The sequence below is a fragment of the Acanthaster planci genome, linkage group LG07 (assembly GCF_054643075.1).
Source record: "Acanthaster planci isolate LZ-2023a linkage group LG07, COTS_SCS, whole genome shotgun sequence".
Lineage (NCBI taxonomy): Eukaryota > Metazoa > Echinodermata > Asteroidea > Valvatida > Acanthasteridae > Acanthaster > Acanthaster planci.
Window position 1 is genome coordinate 4205626 of NC_141783.1, and position 18294 is coordinate 4223919.

General features: G+C 39.8%; 1 long non-coding RNA gene across 1 annotated transcript; it reads left to right on the forward strand.

The window, feature by feature from the left end:
- The first annotated feature begins 11435 nt into the window (after positions 1-11435).
- Positions 11436-14051, forward strand: LOC147798571 (uncharacterized). The gene is made up of 2 exons (XR_015426070.1): positions 11436-13004; positions 13186-14051. It is a non-coding gene; the product is annotated as an uncharacterized LOC147798571 (long non-coding RNA).
- The last annotated feature ends 4243 nt before the right edge of the window (positions 14052-18294 follow it).

Here is an 18294-nt window from a genome sequence, read left to right on the forward strand (position 1 = left end):
ACAATGTAGATCAGGTAAATCCCTTACTCAGATGTCTGTATTCAGAAGGTCCATAAATTGGCCTAGCTCAAGTGGGAACTTGTTGTTACGATCCTAGCTGAGCGCAGAAACTCTGATTGCCTTGCCCATCTATACCCCCATCCGTGGCTCTTTTATTTTGATAGTCTGTCTTATTAAAGGATTACTCTACATAAAATTTACTTCAAGCCCACTGTGAAAGCGTGAAGAACTTTGTGAGTTACATTTACAGTTCCATATGTTCCTCAGTTTTATGTTTCCCCAACCATGACTAGTTTGTGCTGTTTATTAAAGAGTCATTCCATCAAAATTTGACTTCAAGTCTAGTGTGCACCATGTATAAAAGAGACCACACAAGGTGCATCATACCCAGTCTAGGAGAACCGGGGCCGCTTTTTCTAAATGCATCTCTGTAACCTACGAAAACGGTCTGCTATCTACAATCTGAAAGTCCAAAGGACTGGCCCATAAATTTTGTGTCATTAAAGTAAGCATCCAACTCATCACTTCTCTGTATTGGTTGTCAATATGGGAGTGTACCTCCAAATGTATTCAAAAATTTATTACCCTATCAGATTATAAAATTTCCTGCAACTGTTTGATATCTTTTCTTCATAATGTCGCCTTTTATGTATTTTGAATTTCCAACAAATGCTGTAAATAAGAGATGTACTGGATATTCTTTGCAGAAATATTATCTGCATTAAGTCCGTTGAGGAAATATCTTGCATGTGTACCATTCACAATATGATCATCACTGAATACTGGACTGCCAGTTGAAATAATACAGGAAACCATTTTGCCCAATTTCCTTCTTCCATCAACACTCTAACAGGACCTTCACAAGGTGCTAGACTAAGTACATTATCTACAGGTTGCAAACTTGCATGTATCCAGGATCACTTGTACATGATTGCTCATCAAATTCTTGTTCTAAGTTACTTTCATCTATTACATTATCACCCAACAATGATCTGTCCAGTCACAACTGATTATAATTTCTTTGTACCAAATATTACTCTGCTTAAGATAAGTTTGTGCATTTTGAACATGTTCCTGCTTACAAACTAATACCAATCCTTTGTATGACACTTTCCTCTTCAACTTTACTCTTATTAACTAATTGCTACTTTCACTATTTTCACTTGGCAATGCTGCTACTGTATTTTTTAATATGGGATGGATGACACACAAACAAATGGACCATGCATGTTTGAACCATGAAATGGGCTATGTGGGGAGTGCTGCAGCCTTCTCATGAATAAGAAATCCTTATAACAGCTCAGTTCCTCTGGAATATCTACCAAAATGGAAAATTCGTTCATTGAGGCTTATGTAACTATGTCTTTCTAACAACATTTCCTTTGACAGATGTAGCATATCAACCAATATAGCTGACTTCCACTTTCTTACACCAGTATTCAAAATGTCTCAGACATGAGGTCAGTAATGCTGTGTTTTTCTTCGTTACAACTTATCACTTTATTGTTTAGTAAAAGATTTCAACAGACAGTACTGTAGCGCCGGCGGGTCCGGCCGGTGGGGGCGCGGGCTCGGACCCGTATGGAGTTGGCTGGCTGCCCGCGCTGGTTGCGAACGGCCCGCGGTTTTCCCGCCTCGCGCCTGCGCAGTCCCTGCCGCCAGGCGCCATGTTGTGAAAAAAGCTTGTCGGAAGAGCATATCGTGGTGCTGTCAGTATCGCGACAGAATAAAGCAGAGATTTTTTGACCAGAACAGTTGCACCAGCGTGTTGTTCTTAAGGCGTCGAACCCTGTTCAGTGGGCCACGCTACAGTACAAACACACTCACTTGCTATCCTTGCTAATGCAGACTGATGGAATACCTGGAAAAAGGCAACAATGAGTCAGGTGGTACCTGATGATACCCCCACCTACTGAGTGGATAATACAAAGACCAGTGTGATGTTGTATCTGATTGCTTGGCTGTGACCGAGAGTTATGTATGTGTCTATGGAACATGGATTTAGCCACTAACTGGCAGTTTGCATATGTGCATGTACTATTGTCAACCGTAGCCAAGCTATTTGGATGTGGCTTAACATGCTAATCTTTGGGGGACCTTTAACCACAGGTGTATCATCTCTTTACTTAATCCTGTTCACTGATCACAAAAATACTTTTTTAATCCACAATACAGGTTCCAATCCTGAAAAAAATAGAGGAAGCATTTTCTGTTCAGTGTGCACATCGCCATAGGCCTGCATGTCGGCATTTTAAAAAAAAATTGGGCATAGATGTCCAAAAGCTGCCAAACTTGCTTTACTGAGTGGAATCTTGCTTCTGCATAAATTTGAATGTTTTAGATGAGGTACGGTTAAGTAATACATGTACAGTATGTAGAGTAAAGGAATCCCTGAAGGCCCCCATACATTTGGTCATCTTTTCCAGATGTCATTTCTGTATTATACATTTACATCTGGGAACCAGACAAACGAGGTGGTCTTATGTCATGTGTATGTGTAAAAGCTGGAAATGCTTTTTGTGACGGGATTTGCACTTCACGCGAGACTTATAGAGGCACAGACGCGACTACCAAATTTGTACAATCGCTTTCTGAGGAAGCAGACAAGATCAACTAAACGTTTAAAAACAAAGAGCCGTTGGTCTGGTCACCCGAGTTACAAAAATCTATGAAAATTGTAACCGCTGCTGGATCTGTGAAAAGCTTATCGGCAAGACAAAAGAATTTCAGTGTCAGTGTCCAATTCCAAATGAACCAAAGACGAAGGACGAAAAAGCTGAAAACAGTTATGCAAACGAAGCTGGGTTTAGAGAATTGCTATGTATGACGTGTACAAAGACCATTAATAAATTTAGAAAGGTAAGAGATCATTGTCACGTGAAGGGGAAGTACCGAGGTCCAGCACACGCCAATTGTAATCTCAAGGTAAAAGTCATCCCGTATCAAACGCCCATTCCGGTGATTTTACACAATCTCGAGAAATATGGCGCGCACTTGATTATGCAAGGCGCTCACGAGTACAACGTGGAAGAAATAAAATTAATTGCTAAAAATACTGAGAACTACATTTCGATGTCCTTTGGCCAACTCAGGTTTTTAGACTCCGTTCATTTTATGGCGACCTCGCTAGATCGGTCGGTTAAAAATTGTTCACCCGACGATTTTAACTTACTTTGCGAAAGGTTTCCAGAAAATACAAATTTATTGTTGGAAAAGGGAATTTACCCTTACGATTCCTTTGATCGGTTCCAAGAGACGAGCTTACCGCCAGTAGACGCTTTTTATAGCTCTCTGAAGCAGTCCACTGTGACCGAGCAAGAATACGCCCGTGCACAAAAAGTATGGCACACTTTTGGTTGTAAAAACACTATGTAACACACTGTAAAAGAACTATACGTGGAAACGGGCGTGTTATTGCTAGCGGCTGTATTTGAGAACTTCCATAAAGTCTATACACTGAACTACGGCCTTTACTCGGCCAACTATTACACGTCACCGTGTCTGTCGTGGGATGCTTTGTTAAAACACTTGGGCATACAATTGGAACTACTGACAGACATAGATAAGCATTTATTCTTTGAAAGGGCAAAAAAAGGTGGCATTTCTAGTGTGGGTGCAAAGCGATATGCAAAGGCAAATGTCCGGGACCTACCTGACTACGACTCAAATAAGCCGGAGTCTCATATCATGCACCTGGACGCAAATAATTTATACGGTTGGGCCATGAATCAGTATCTGCCCGTAGGTGAGTTTCAGGGGCTAAAAAGCTTTGACGAATTTACCCCCAAGTTTATTTCCACGTTACGAGCCGCAGACACGCACGGTTACATGTTTGAAGTGACTTTAGACTATCCACAGCACTTACACGACAAACACAACGACTTCCCACTTGCCCCTGAAAATTTAGTAGTGCCTAATGAATGGTTTTCAAGTTACCAACAAAATTTAATTAGCAATGGAGAGCAAGTGACCTCGGTAGACAAACTCGTGACCACTTTAAGCACTAAACAAAAATATGTTGTTTACTACCAAACTTTACAGAAATATTTAGAACTAGGATTAGAATTAAAAGAGGTACACCGCGTCATGTCGTTTAAACAGTGGCCTTGGATGAAAAGCTACTTCGACAAAATACCGAATTGCGCAAATTGGCTAAATCTATTTTTGAGAAAGATTTCTTCAAATTGATGAACTACTCGGTTTTTGGCAAGACGATGGAGAATGTCAGATATCGTATGGACGGTCATTTATTGAGGAACTTAGAGGACGCAGATAAGTACAAAAAATAACTTTTAAACCGAATTACAAATCAACTGTGCCGTTTAAAGAGTGCGATCTCTCATTTGTGGAAATGTATCGCGTAAAGACCAAGCTAAATAAGCCGATCTATTGCGGATTAAGCGTGCTAGACCTATCCAAAACTTTAATGTACGATTTTTATTACAACGAACTAAAATCAAATTTTGGTGAAAAAGTAAATTTACTTTACACGGACACTGATTCTCTGTTAGTTCAGATTCAAACCGATGATTTAAACGGCTACCTGAGTAAGAAGCGTACATTATTTGACTTTAGGAATTACCCGCCCGATCATCGACTTTATGATTCAAAAAATAAAAAAGTCATAAACAAAGTGAAAGACAAATTTGGTGGCCAAATAATTTCCGAGGTGGTTTGCATACAAATGTATTCGATCTTAACTACCGATCAAAATTCAAAGAAGGCGAAAGGGGTCACAAAAGTAGTAACCCAAAAGAACCTTACCCACGAGATGTATAAAAGCTGCCTATTTGAACAAAAGCAGCATTTCAATAAACAGCAGCTATTTAGATCAGATAAACATCAAATGTACACCATCACGCAAAATAAGTTGAGCCTATCGCCGTTAGACACAAAGCGCTATATATTATCAAACGGGGATATTGGATATTGAATTTATTAGAGACTGAATACCAATTCACGTTTGAAGCTATCGTGATCATCTGCCCGACGCTTTTTAAGAATAAAACGTATTTAGATCGTTTGTGGATTTACGCAGACGATAACGTTTATTTATGTGATTTGGATGGGAAAAATGGAGTTAAACGAAGCGATCGCACTTTATCAAAAATTATTTGATGGAATAAATACGCTTTTTATAATCGACGACTGCGCAGCCGACCAATCTATTAAATATAGAAAGAAGCCCGAAGGGAGTAAAACATGTGCATTAAGTAGGATGGCTTTTTCAGGGCGTCATTATGGCCATAGTTGTTGGTTACTTAGCCAAAAGTATAATTCGGTGCTCAAAGATTTTCGCTAAAATACGGCATGGACTGCTTTATTCCATTGTAAAGACTGAAATTCATTTGACCAGTGTTTAGCTAAAAATAACGTCGTGCCCGATTGCAAATGGGAAGAGATCGCAAAGCACCTGCGTGACGTTAAATTTAGTAAATTGGTGTTAAATACGGAACCGCCAGTGGATTATTGCATTCAATAAAAATGATAAAATGCGTCAATGAATCTAATATCAATTTAAATGGAAAATAAAATTTGTAATCGATGCTGTAAGTTAAAAGCACGGGAATGTTTTAAAGTTATGGATAGCGGCAAGATTTGCGCAGGATTTATCACTTGTAACGCCGCGGCAAAATATCTAACGATCGGCGTAAATGTCTTCATGGTAAGCGTCAATCACTTTGTGTTGATTTTCAAGGTTCCGAAATATGTATTCATACAAGGTAAAGATCTCAATGCGTTGAATGTAATGGTTCTGGGATATGTATTCACAGAAGACGAAGATCACAATGCGCCGAATGTAACGGTTCGGAGATTTGTATTCATTGTAAGGAGAAATATCGGTGCAAAATCTGCAGCAATGCAATTAAAATTACCTTCGATCGTTGGTTGTATACTTCTGAACAGCACGATAAAAAAAATAATTTATTCAACCCTGAAAAATTCATCGATAGAGATTTTCTACAGGAATTGGTCGACAACCATAAATTCTGTTATTACAACGGCTGCAACTAAAAATACTAATACATCAGCCAAGAAACGATCAAGCGACGATTGAAAGATTACATACGAACTTTGGGCACGTGAAATGGAATTGCATGTTGGCTTGTCATAAGTCATTATTATACAATCGAGTACGTCTAGAGCAAACAGTCAACAATTTTAAAAATTGTTTATATAAATGGACGACATCAGAACCATCCTCGCCGAATCAAAAGTCGATGCAACTGAATCCAAACCTAACGTAAAAGACAGACTTTGTTCAATAGCTGCATCAGGCGGATCTAAAAAAATTTTTAGGTAAAGAAAATTCCGTCAAAGACATCGAGTCGCTTTGTCCAAAAGACCAAGAAAAATTATTCAATTTCTACGAAGCTCGGTTCAGCAGAGAAATCGTTAATAGATGGATCCCAATACGACGCTTTTAGCGTCGATCTGCGCACTCCTGCGTTTGAAAACGAGGCTGTATGTGTCAGCTTCAATTCTTAATACGACCAGACAATTGAAAGTAAGGAGTCCAGACACAAAATACATAAAGGTATGTTAAATTCAGACTTTTCGGGCTGCACATTTTTGTGGAAGAGTCTTTCAGAATGACTCGACACGTAAAATCATAAGAAAAAATAACGACAATTGACGGCGAACTAACGTACCAGCGATGGTCGTGTATCTTATGCAGTGGGCGTGGTTTAAAATGAAGTGGCGTCACACTAACGAACCGGATACTCCATGTACTGTGTGGACCCCGCGGGCGCGCGCGACGAAGTTCAACACCGAGAACCTCGGTTTCGATGCAGATATGCGCAGACGGCGCTACAGTGAAATCCCTCTATACGTTAGGTCACGCGATTCTAAGTTTATACACGCGTGAATTGGGAATAGCCACCCCAGTCGAATTTTTTGGGTTTAATATAAAATGAAAATCAGAAGAAGCGCTGGCAAAAGACCTAAACGACGACCTACTTAGTGAATTTTGTTATAAATACGGCGTCCATCTATCGCCATTGGCAGCTGCGTTAATTACAACAAAGCATCTAGAGTTTAACAAAAGTTCTATTACATTAAAAGAAGATGTCAAACACGGAAGAAGTAACGCCAGCACCGACCCCAGCGAACAGCCCGGTAAAATCTCAAATTCAGACGGTGACTAAAGCTAAAATTCCGAGGCGGGTGGAACAGGGTAAGAAATTAGCCGAGCATAATAAAAAGATGAAGCTGCAGCTCGCCAAGATAAAATTAGGGAGCGAAGCGAGCACGGTGAACCGATATCGGAAAATAAAATTTATCAAACGGCTATAGAGAACAGAAATTTAATCTTGGGTGGATTGGCAATTGGTGCGCTTGCGGTCTATTTAATCTGGAAAAATAAGTCGACGGCTACGAAAGTTGAACCACCAAGCGGTGCTTTAGCTACCCAGGTTTGGCTAGTGGCGCAAGGTATATTGCCTGCGAGCAATAGTTGTTTTTATAAAATCGTTTATTTTAAAATTAAAGTAAAATGGCCGAAGGAGGATTTGATCACTGGACTAAATCCTCCTTCTTGATCTTGGAAGATCAAGATCAAGAAATAAACGACCAGGATTTTGTCGACGATAACTTATCTTCAGATCGACAAGAAACATCATTTATAGACGGTGCAACGGCAGAAGAAGAAGAAGAGTTAGAACATAGTTTCAATACCAGCGGCACGGTGGGATTAAAAACGACGGCAACGTCGTTTAGACCAAAATTGTTCTTAAATCCCCGACCAGGTTCAGGCCAAAAGTCGATAAATTTTACGAAAATTACCCCGACATGGGTAGACTGGACGACCGATTAAACCCAATTACAATTTATTTGAATACCTAAAACATAAAGGACTATGTTTAAAGGTGCGGAAAGATGGGCAACACGGGAAGTACTATTAACGAGTAAAAAGCCAGTTAATCAATTTTTAACTCTCCTTGTGATTGCCAAAAAAACGCTAGAGAGGCTGGATATGGCGGGGCAGGTTTCGTTTAAAAACGTTTTACGAATTTAGAAACTACGGCAAAAAAGTAGCCCAGGCGAGCCAGAGTTTAAAAGTGATTCAACCGGAACAAATCGAGCCAAAGAAATTACCGCAGCTGCAGATCGAGTTAGTGAGATCGTCCAAGATCTGATCAGAGAAGATAAACAAGTTCAAACAGGTTTCCTTGGAGAAAATAAATTCGTTCAAACAGAAGGATTAAACTATCGCTAGTTAACCGCCTTAGACGAATCGTTACAAACCACCAAAGGGGCATTAATTTTAAATCAGTGTAAATTAGATCGGTTAGACGATAAGATTCAACTAGTCAAAGACGAATTAGAAGAAGCGACGATGGCTGCTGAAAGAGAAAATCTCCGGGAGCAGTCAGCCAATTTACAAATCGAGAGAACCGGAAGATTGGAAATTATTAATAGAAATACGGATAAACCTCGTACGCAAATCAACCGAATTAAAGAAACAATTACGGCAGTCATGGATTCGGATTTGACGCTACGCGAGAGAATTAGAATTTTATTTCGCGAGCAAGGCGTTACGTAAGTATTTTAACGGCTTTTCGATTGGCGTGAATACGATCGTAAGTAGCATTGTAGCTAGCGTTAGAGCTGCTGGAACGCCTGAACCGACACCTGAACCTGAACCTAAACCAACGCCAGCTCCCCCCTCCAAAGGGGGAATACCTATTGGATCAAACGTCAATTATGGAACTGGGGTTGAAAGCTTTAGGCGCTTTTCCCGGAATCATCGCTAGCGTTTTGAGCTGGATTTTGAACGTGGCGAGTAGAGCTGTCGGGTGGGTGGCGGATCACGTGTTGACTTTGTTTGTTTGTTTGTTTGAAGCAATCGATTATCATGTCCTTAAGAGAGCTATTTTGGATAGATATGAGATCAAAGCCGAAACACATCGCACAAATTCCCGTGAGCGTGCTCAAAAGGCGCGGAAACTGTTCGCGACTGGGTCAATGAACTTTCCCATCAATTCACAAATTGGTTGAAGTTCACTGAGGTCGATAAGTCCAACCCATTAATCTCATGTTCATGGAACAGGCACTCAATAAACTGCCTTATGACATTAGACTCTATCTTAGGGATAAAACCCTACAACTTGCAAGGGATTAGCAGGCATGGTGGATGCCTATGTAGCTAACAGGGGAGGTTCAGAATACTTAAAGCTTAAAGCCGATTTGTCAAAAAGTACGTGGCGATCTAGGAATCACCATTCTGGTCACAAGAATGACTTTGGAAGTAGTAGGAAGTCAAATTCAAGTGAGCAATCAGGAATGACTTCAGTACATGTCATAAACGTTGGTGGTACTGATATTGATGGACCCAGTACCGAAAAAAGCAAAAGAGGTTATATGTAAGGGAGTAATGGTAATGGATCCAAGCATATTCCTCTTAGTGAGAGGCAGTGCTATCACTGTCATGGATATGGACATATAAGTCCCTTTTGCCCTTTAAGGCCGCAGGCTAATCAGGGTAGTAGTAGTAGTCTGGCGCAAGTAAAGGCAATAGCGTCCAGGACAGACAACCCTAAGTTTAGTCAAAACAAGTCACTGACTAAAGGGGTGAATCAGATGTGAAGTACATCTACGTGTAGTTCCAGGGGTTCAAACTGTGGTAAATGACCCCGCGGAAATTCAACTTAAAAGCGTATGCTTGACGGTATTGTGGAAAGCAAGCCGGTCCGAATATTGCGAGGTTCGGCTTGCCCACAAACAGCAGTTAAGGCGAATTTAGTACTTGCCTAGTGTTATATGCCAGGTAGGCATGCCACACTCCGTGGAGTAGGAGGATAATTGACTGCACCTTTGGCCTTAGAAGACCTGAAATGTGCAGTAGTTTCATGGGCTGGAGAGAGATGTCTTGTTAGGATACGATCTCGATGAAAGGTGTGGAGAAATCCTAGCTAAAGAAATGTGTGTTTTAACCAGAGCACAGGCTCAGGCAGAGTTAGAAGATTATGTGGCAGGAGAATATGAATTAATGACCAGTGACATTGAAGTACAACAGATTGCTGGTCAAGTACACAGTACAGATGGTAATGATGTAGGTGATGTACAGGTGGATGAACTCGGTATGCATAAATCGTCTTCAAGTACAAATAGTGCAAGTTCAACCTTGAATGGTGATGTAAAAACACATCAACAGTTGAGTACAAAGATGACAAAAACGTAAAAAAAAGTTTGGCAGAACGGCTTTAATCAACTTGCAACACAGTGATGAGAGTTTGCAATGTGATGAGAGTTTGCGATGTTCCTACGAGTGAAGTGGGCAAACACAGGGTGTGCTTTTATGATGGATGGATTGATAATGCGCAAATGGCAGAGGAAATCTGATCCAAGTGATATTGTGCATCAGATAGTGCTTCCGCAAAAGTGTAGGCTGGAAGTATTTCTGCTGGCACATGATGCTATTGTAGCAGGCCATTAGGGGGTATCCAAAACGAAAGATAGGGTACTCTCACATTTTTACTGGCCAGGCATATTCAACACGTTGCCGAATTGACAAGTTTGCCAATCACTGACAAGACAAAAAGTCCTCGTAAACATCCACTGTGCAATCTCCCTATCATTCAGACTCCATTCAGGAGGATAGGAATTGACATTGTAGGTCCCTTCCCCAGATCCATAAAAAGGAATAGGTACCTGTTGACAATTTCTGATTATGCGACACGATATCCCAAGGCTATCTCTTTGCCAAATATTCGGGCTGACACAGTAGCAAATGCCCTGATCCAAGTATTTTCAATAGTGAAATTGCCAAAAGAAATTGTGCATGAACGAGATACAAATTTTATGTCTCAGATCATGAAAAATATGTCCAAGAGTCTTGGGATACAACAAATCCCCACAACACCGTACCATCCACAAACCAATGGTTTGACGGAACGCTTTCATGTTAAAGAACATGATCGAAACCCTAGATGACAAACAAATGAAAAGATGGGATGAATACGTTCCCCATTTCTGTTTGCATACAGAGAAGTACCTAGTCAGGCTACTGGGTACTCCCCATTTGAGTTGTTAAATGGGAGAAAAGTGAGGGGTCCACTAACTTTGATAACAAAGCACTGGACAACAGATGATGACTCATCCCCAGATGTAGTTCAGTACATGATAGATATAAAGCAGAAGATGAACAAGTTGATGGCCAAAGCCACAGCAAATGTTGAATAAAGTCTGAGTAAAATGAAGGAATACTATGACAAAAATGCTTCCCCTAGGATATTTCAACCGGGGGATAAAGTGCTCTTATTCCTACCGATGGGAAAATCGAAGCTTGAGAGCAAATCGCAGCGTCCATTCGTGATTTTGAGGAGAGTTAATGAGACCAATTACGAAGTCAAACTACCTAACAAACGGACGTCTGAACGAATCATTCATGTAAATATGATGAAGCTGTGGTAAGATAAAGATCACGAGAAACGAATGGCAGAATGCCATTATATTATTAGTGAAATTGACTCTTTCTCTGTTCATGATAACAATAATGTAATCCAGCAAAAGGATGACATAGAAAGAAGTATGGATATAGGGATGAGTTACTATCAAACCCATACATGGCAAGATGTGTCTATTGCTGATCCATTGACACCTATCCAAAGAGAAGAAGTGTTATCTTTTCTTAAGTCGTACTGTAGAGTATTCTCAGATGTTCCAGGGAGAACACATTTAGTGAAACATGAAATCAAAACACAAGGGCCACAACTGATAAGACACAGAGCAACCGTACTCCGTTTGCACTCAAAGATGAAGTTCAAAATGAACTTCAGTGTATGCTAGATATGGGAATAATTGAACCAATTTCTAGTTCTTACGCATCACCAATTATTGTTCTACGAAAAACTGCTAAGCAGATTCGAGTAGTCACAGATTGCAGGTCTCTGAAGTAAGTAACGGAACTTGACCCGTATGAGATGCCTAGAATTGATGAAATTCTGGAGGATGTAGCGAATGCAAAATTTACATCCACTAGCGACTTGACAAAAGCCTTCTATTAGGTTCCATTGGATGAAAAGACGAAAGAGAAGTCATCCTTTTTGACACCTTTTAGTCAATTCTGTTACAATGTGTTGCCCTTTGATATGCAGAACAGTAGTAGTACATTTCAAAGATTGATGGATACAGTTCTTGCTGGTTGCCAAGGCTATGCCAAGGCATACATCGATGACATCAGTGTTTACAGTCGCACATGGGAGGAGCATATGCTCCATTTAAGAGAAGTGTTGCGCAGATTAGCACAAGCAGGCTTAACAGCTAAACCACTCAAATGTAAAATAGCTTATCCAAAGGTTGTATCTTTGGGTCATATCATTGGTGGTGGTGTCATACAGCCACTGACAGAAAAGATAGAATCAGTGGCAAATTTTCCCAGGCCTATGACCAAAACACAGGTCAGAGCATTTCAGGGCCTATCAGGGTACTACAGGAAATTTGTACCACAATATGCTACACTAGTAGTTAAAAAGACACAATTGAATGGTGCCACATCTCAGCCCATTTTATTTTTGTTAAAATGACAACTATTATTTTTCTTTCATGTAGATTTTTATTGAGTTTCCCAATTTTGGCTGCAACAAGAGAAGTTGCTTGATTTAAATATTCATTTCAGTATGTGATGTCATTGATTTGCATTTAACACAAGGTGCTTGGGGCTCTAAATTGTGGACTTTGCATTTGAATGGTGAGTACAAGCAGTTGGGATGTTTCAGTTGGGTGTGGTCTTTTCATTGGGTGCACTGGAGTGTGAGGGAGTGTGGTGTATATAGAGTGAAGATGTGCTACCCATAGTCAGTCAGTTGTCTTGCCGTAAATCATATTAACACCAGTGGTCAGGCTCTCCAATCCAACAAGAGTAATTTAAGCTAAGGGCCTTGTGCTCTTTTGGGTTTGCCATACTTTGTCAGCTTATACAGCTTTTCCCCGTTCTGAGCGGACCGTCAAATGACCCTGGAACTGGTGACTGACTGCAGACAACCGTGAAGCCACAAACTGTAAGAATAATTGTTTTCTGTGTTCAGTAATTTAGGGTACTTGTATAAAAGATTATCGTAATATTTTGATAGAAGAGTCATACATTTTGATGTTCCTGGAAAAGTCACAACTTTGATAATTGTCAGCCATGAGGAACAGTATTGTACAACTATTTGGAGTTGAATTTATCAATTTTTCTAGAGAGCCCTACCTTATGGCAGTTTTACTACCTTGGGTCCGGCCAAGATGCTCTCCACTGTTCTGTGCTGTGTCTCGTGAGGGCATCGCTAGCTGTTTGACGGAGCGCTACGACTGCCGTAGACGTCCGAGGCCCATGCAGACCAAGATAAACTGTTATGTCATATTGTATTAAAGGCTTGGTTGTAGAATTTAGCCTGTGTGGAACTATTTATGGTACTATTTAGCCTGTGTGGCACTGTTTATGACACTATATAGCCTGTGTGGCACTATATATTTAGCCTGTGTGGCACTAGTTAGCCTGTGTGGCACTATTTAGCCTGTGTGGCACTATATATTTAGCCTGTGTGGCACTATTTAGCCTGTGTGGCACTATATATTTAGCCTGTGTGGCACTATTTAGCCTGTGTGGCACTATTTAGCCTGTGTGGTACTATATATTTAGCCTGTGTGGCACTATTTAGCCTGTGTGGCACTATAGCCAGTGTGGTACCATTTAGCCTGTGTGGCATTGTTTACCCTTTGTGTCGGGTGAATATTTTCTCCTGAACTTGGAAGTAGCCTTGGTGGCTTTTGAAATAATTTTGGTGCACTTACCGGTAATTACATGTGTTGTAAATGTGGAATCTTTCGCTGTTGAAGCTAATTGACTTGATTTACTATTGTAGCACTATTGTCTTGTGATTGAACCTCCAAAGCATAATGTTTGGTGTTATTGGCGTCTAATGTAGTTCTTTTAATTAAACCGTAAAACAATTCTCTGACGTCATTTTTTTTAATGAATATCCTCATTTGAGGAACTGTACAAAACTACGAGAGGGTGAACCTCGGGACTGTAAATAGGTAATAAAATATTTTATTAAGATAAATTTGTGTGTTTGGCTTTGCACTGATTTAGTTCTCACAAGTGGAAAGACAGATGTGAGCGAGCTTTTGTTACCTTGAAAGAAAAGTTAACAAACCTGCCAGTCTTACATGCACCAGATTTCTCCAAGAGGTTCATTCTACAAACAGATGCCTCTAATTTTGGACTTGGTGCTGTTCTCGCTAAACAAGATGATGAGGGTGATAAACATCCAATTGCGTATCTAAGCAGAAAGATGCTTGCACGTGAACAAAAATACTCTGTGCCTAAAAAGAAAGCCTGGCTGTTATCTGGGTCATTACAAATTCAAGTACTATCTCTATGGCCGTGCATTCATAGTGCTTACTGATCACAGAGCCTTGCAATGGCTAGACAAGAGCAAAACTAGTAACAATTGGTTACTAAGATGGGCCATGATACTATAGGAATATTCATTTACGGTCCAGTACAGAAAAGGAAGTTCCAATGCAAATGCTGATGGCCTTAGCAGGGCATTAAAACTGTCGTGTAAGGATTTATTTTACAAATTACTTACAAGGACTGCTCAGAAAATGTTGCAAATTTCTGTGTGTATACTATTTTCTCGTAAACTTCATTTTCAGCATTACGTTTGTTTTCTACAGATTTAGAAAACTGCGATAATAACTTTTTCTGTAATTTTATGTTTTTACACTGTATCACTCATTTTTTGATTAAGGGATACGCATGAACATGTACATGTGTCACAAGTGGACAATAAGAAAATAGTGAGGAGGACAGGAACTCCCCATTCTTTCGAAGATATTTTCCAAACGAAAACGGATATGAATATGAAACATCAATGGATAGAGGGACAATCGCTTATTCATATGTCACCGGGATTGCCAGATTTGGACAAGTCACTGGTCGTTTATGCTGAAATATACAGAATTATGTTTACACAGCAACAGCACCAATAATGCGTACTCAAGTGGAGAATCGCAGAAAATAGCAAAGAGTAGGACAGGAACTCCTGCATTCTTTTATTCTTTCGAAGATATTTTCCTAACGAAAACAAATACAAATATGAAACGTACAGCAGTGGATAGAGGGACATTCGCCCATTCAGATGTTACCAGATTTAGATAATTTTCAGGTCGTTTATGCTAAGATTTTTACAGCCACGTTTACACGGCAACATGACAGACGAGGAGAATCGCAGAAAAATAACGAGGAGTAGCATATGAAGTCCTGCATTCCTTCGAAAATAATTTCCTAACTTAAACGAATAAAGATATGAAACTTAAATCAATGGATAGAGGGCCATTCGCTTATTCCGATTCCACCAGGATTGCTAGATTTAGACAATTTACAGGTCGTTTATGCTGACATATCTAGAATCATGTTTACACCGCATAAGACAAGTTGAGAATCGCCCAAATAATTAATAGTAGCATACAAGTTCCTACATTCTTTTGACAACAACTTGTTAACAAAAACGAAAACAGATTTGAAACTTAATTCAATGGATAGAGGGACATTCGCCCATTCGAATGCCACCAGGATTGCTAAATTTAGACAATTCACAGGTCGTTTATGCTGAGATATATAGATCCATGCTTACACGGCAACATGAAAGACAAGTGGAGAATCGCACAAAAATAATTAGGAGTAGCATACGACTTCCTGCATTCTCTCGAAAACAACTTCCTAACAGAAACGAAAACAAATATGAAACTTATATCAATGGATAGAGGGACATTCGCCCTTTCAGATGTCACCAGGATTTCCAGATATAGACAATTCACAGGTTGTTTATGCTCAGATAAATAGAATCATGTTTAAACCGCAACATGACAGACAAGAGGAGATTCGCCAAAAAATAATTAGGAGCATCATACAAACTCCTGCATTCTTTTGAAAACAACTTCCTTACGAAATCGAAAACAGATATGAAACTTACATCAATGGATTAAGGGACATTGGCCCTTTCAAATGCTACCAACATTGCCAGATTTAGACAATTCTCTGGTCGTTTATGTTGAGATATATAGAGCCTTGTTTACACGGCAACATGACAGACAAGTGGAGAATCGCCCAAAAATAATTGGAGTATCATACGAACTACTGCATTCTTTCCAAAACAACTACCTAACGAAAACGAAAATAGATATGAATCTTACACCAATGGATAGAGAAACATTCAATTAATCAGATGCTACCAGGATTGCCAGATTTCGAATATTTTTAGGTCGTTTATGTTGAGATATATAGAGCCTTGTGTAACGGCAACAAGACTGACCAGTGGAGAATCGCCGAAAAATATTTAGGAGTATCATACGAGCTACTGCATTCTTTCCAAAACAACTTCCTAACAAAAACGAAAACAGCTATGAACCTTACATCAATGGATAGAGAAACATTCGCCCATTCAGATGCTACCAGGACTGTCAGATTTAGACAATTTTCAGGTCATTTATGTTGAGATATATAGAGCCTTGTGTACACGGCAACATGACAGACAAGTGGAGAATCGCCCAAAAATAATTAAGAGTATCATATGAACTACTGCATTCTTTCCAAAACAACTTCCTAACGAAACCGAAAACAGATATGAAACTTACATCAATGGATAGAGGGACATTTGCCCATTCAGATCTCAACAGGATTGCTAGATTTAGACAACTCACAGGTTGTTTATGCTGGGATATATGGAGCCTTCTTTAAACGGCAACATGACAGACAAGTGGAGAATCGCCCAGAAATAATGAGGAGTATCATACGTACTACTGCATTCTTTTCAAAACAACTTCCTAACGAAAACGAAAACAAATATGAAACTTACATCAATGGACAAAGCGACATTTACCCATTCAGATGCTACCAGGACTGTCGGATTTAGACAATTTTCAGGTAGTTTGTGTTGAGATATAGAGAACCTTGTCTACACGGCAACATGACAGATAATTGGAGAATCGCCCAAAAATAATTGGAGTATCATACGAACTACTGCATTCTTTCCAAAACAAATACCTAACGAAAACGAAAACAGATATGAAACTTACACGAGTGGTTAGAGAAATATTCAATTAATCAGATGCTACCAGGATTGCCAGATTTAGAATATTTTTAAGGTCGTTTATGTTGAGATATATAGAGCCTTGTTTACACGGCAACATGACAGACAAGTGGAGAATCGCCCAAAAATAATGAGGAGTATCATACGTACTACTGCATTCTTTCCAAAACAACTTCCTTACGAAAACGAAAACAGATAGAGGGACATTCACCCATTCAGATGCTACCAGGACTGTCAGATTTAGACAATTTTCAGGTCGTTTATGTTGAGATATAGAGAACCTTGTTTACACGGTAACATGACAGACAAGTGGAGAATCGCCCAAAAATAATGAGGAGTATCATACGTACTACTGCATTCTTTCCAAAACAACTTCCTAACGAAAACGAAAACAGATATGAAACTTACATCAATGGATAGAGGAACATTCGCCAATTTAGAAGCTTCCAGGATTGCCAGATTTAGACATTTGTCAGGTCGATTATGCTGAGATATATAGAGCCTTGTGTACACGGCAACAAGACTGACTAGAGGAGAATCGCCGAAAAATATTTAGGAGTATCATACGAACTACTGCATTCTTTCCAAAACAACTTCCTAACGAAAACGAAAACAGATATGAAACTTACACAAATTGATAGAGAAACATTCAATTAATCAGATGTTACCAGGATTGCCAGATTTAGAATATTTTAAAGTCGTGTATGTTGAGGTATATAGAGCCTTGTTTACACGGAAACATGACTGACAAGTGGAGAATCGCCCAAAAATAATTAGGAGTATCATACGAACTACTGCATTCTTTCCAAAACAACTTCCTAACAAAAACAGATATGAAACTTACATCAATGGATAGAAGGACATTTGCCCATTCAGATCTCAACAGGATTGCTAGATTTAGACAACTCACAGGTCGTTTATGCTGAGATATATGGAGCCTTCTTTAAACGGCAACATGACAGACAAGTGGAGAATCGCCCAAAAATAACGAGGAGTTCACTGAGCCCACCAACAGTAACCCACATTAAGATAAGGATCCAACCACCAGCCAAGCTGTTCCGCATCAACAAGGTTCCACTGCACTGAATCCTCTCCTCCGGTAATTAAGCCCCACACACTCCAGAGTTCGGCACTCTTTCTCCTGAAGACGAACAGAGCACACTGTTCGAAACGTCGAGTGAACCCCGGTTCTTTTCAGAACCACACACAC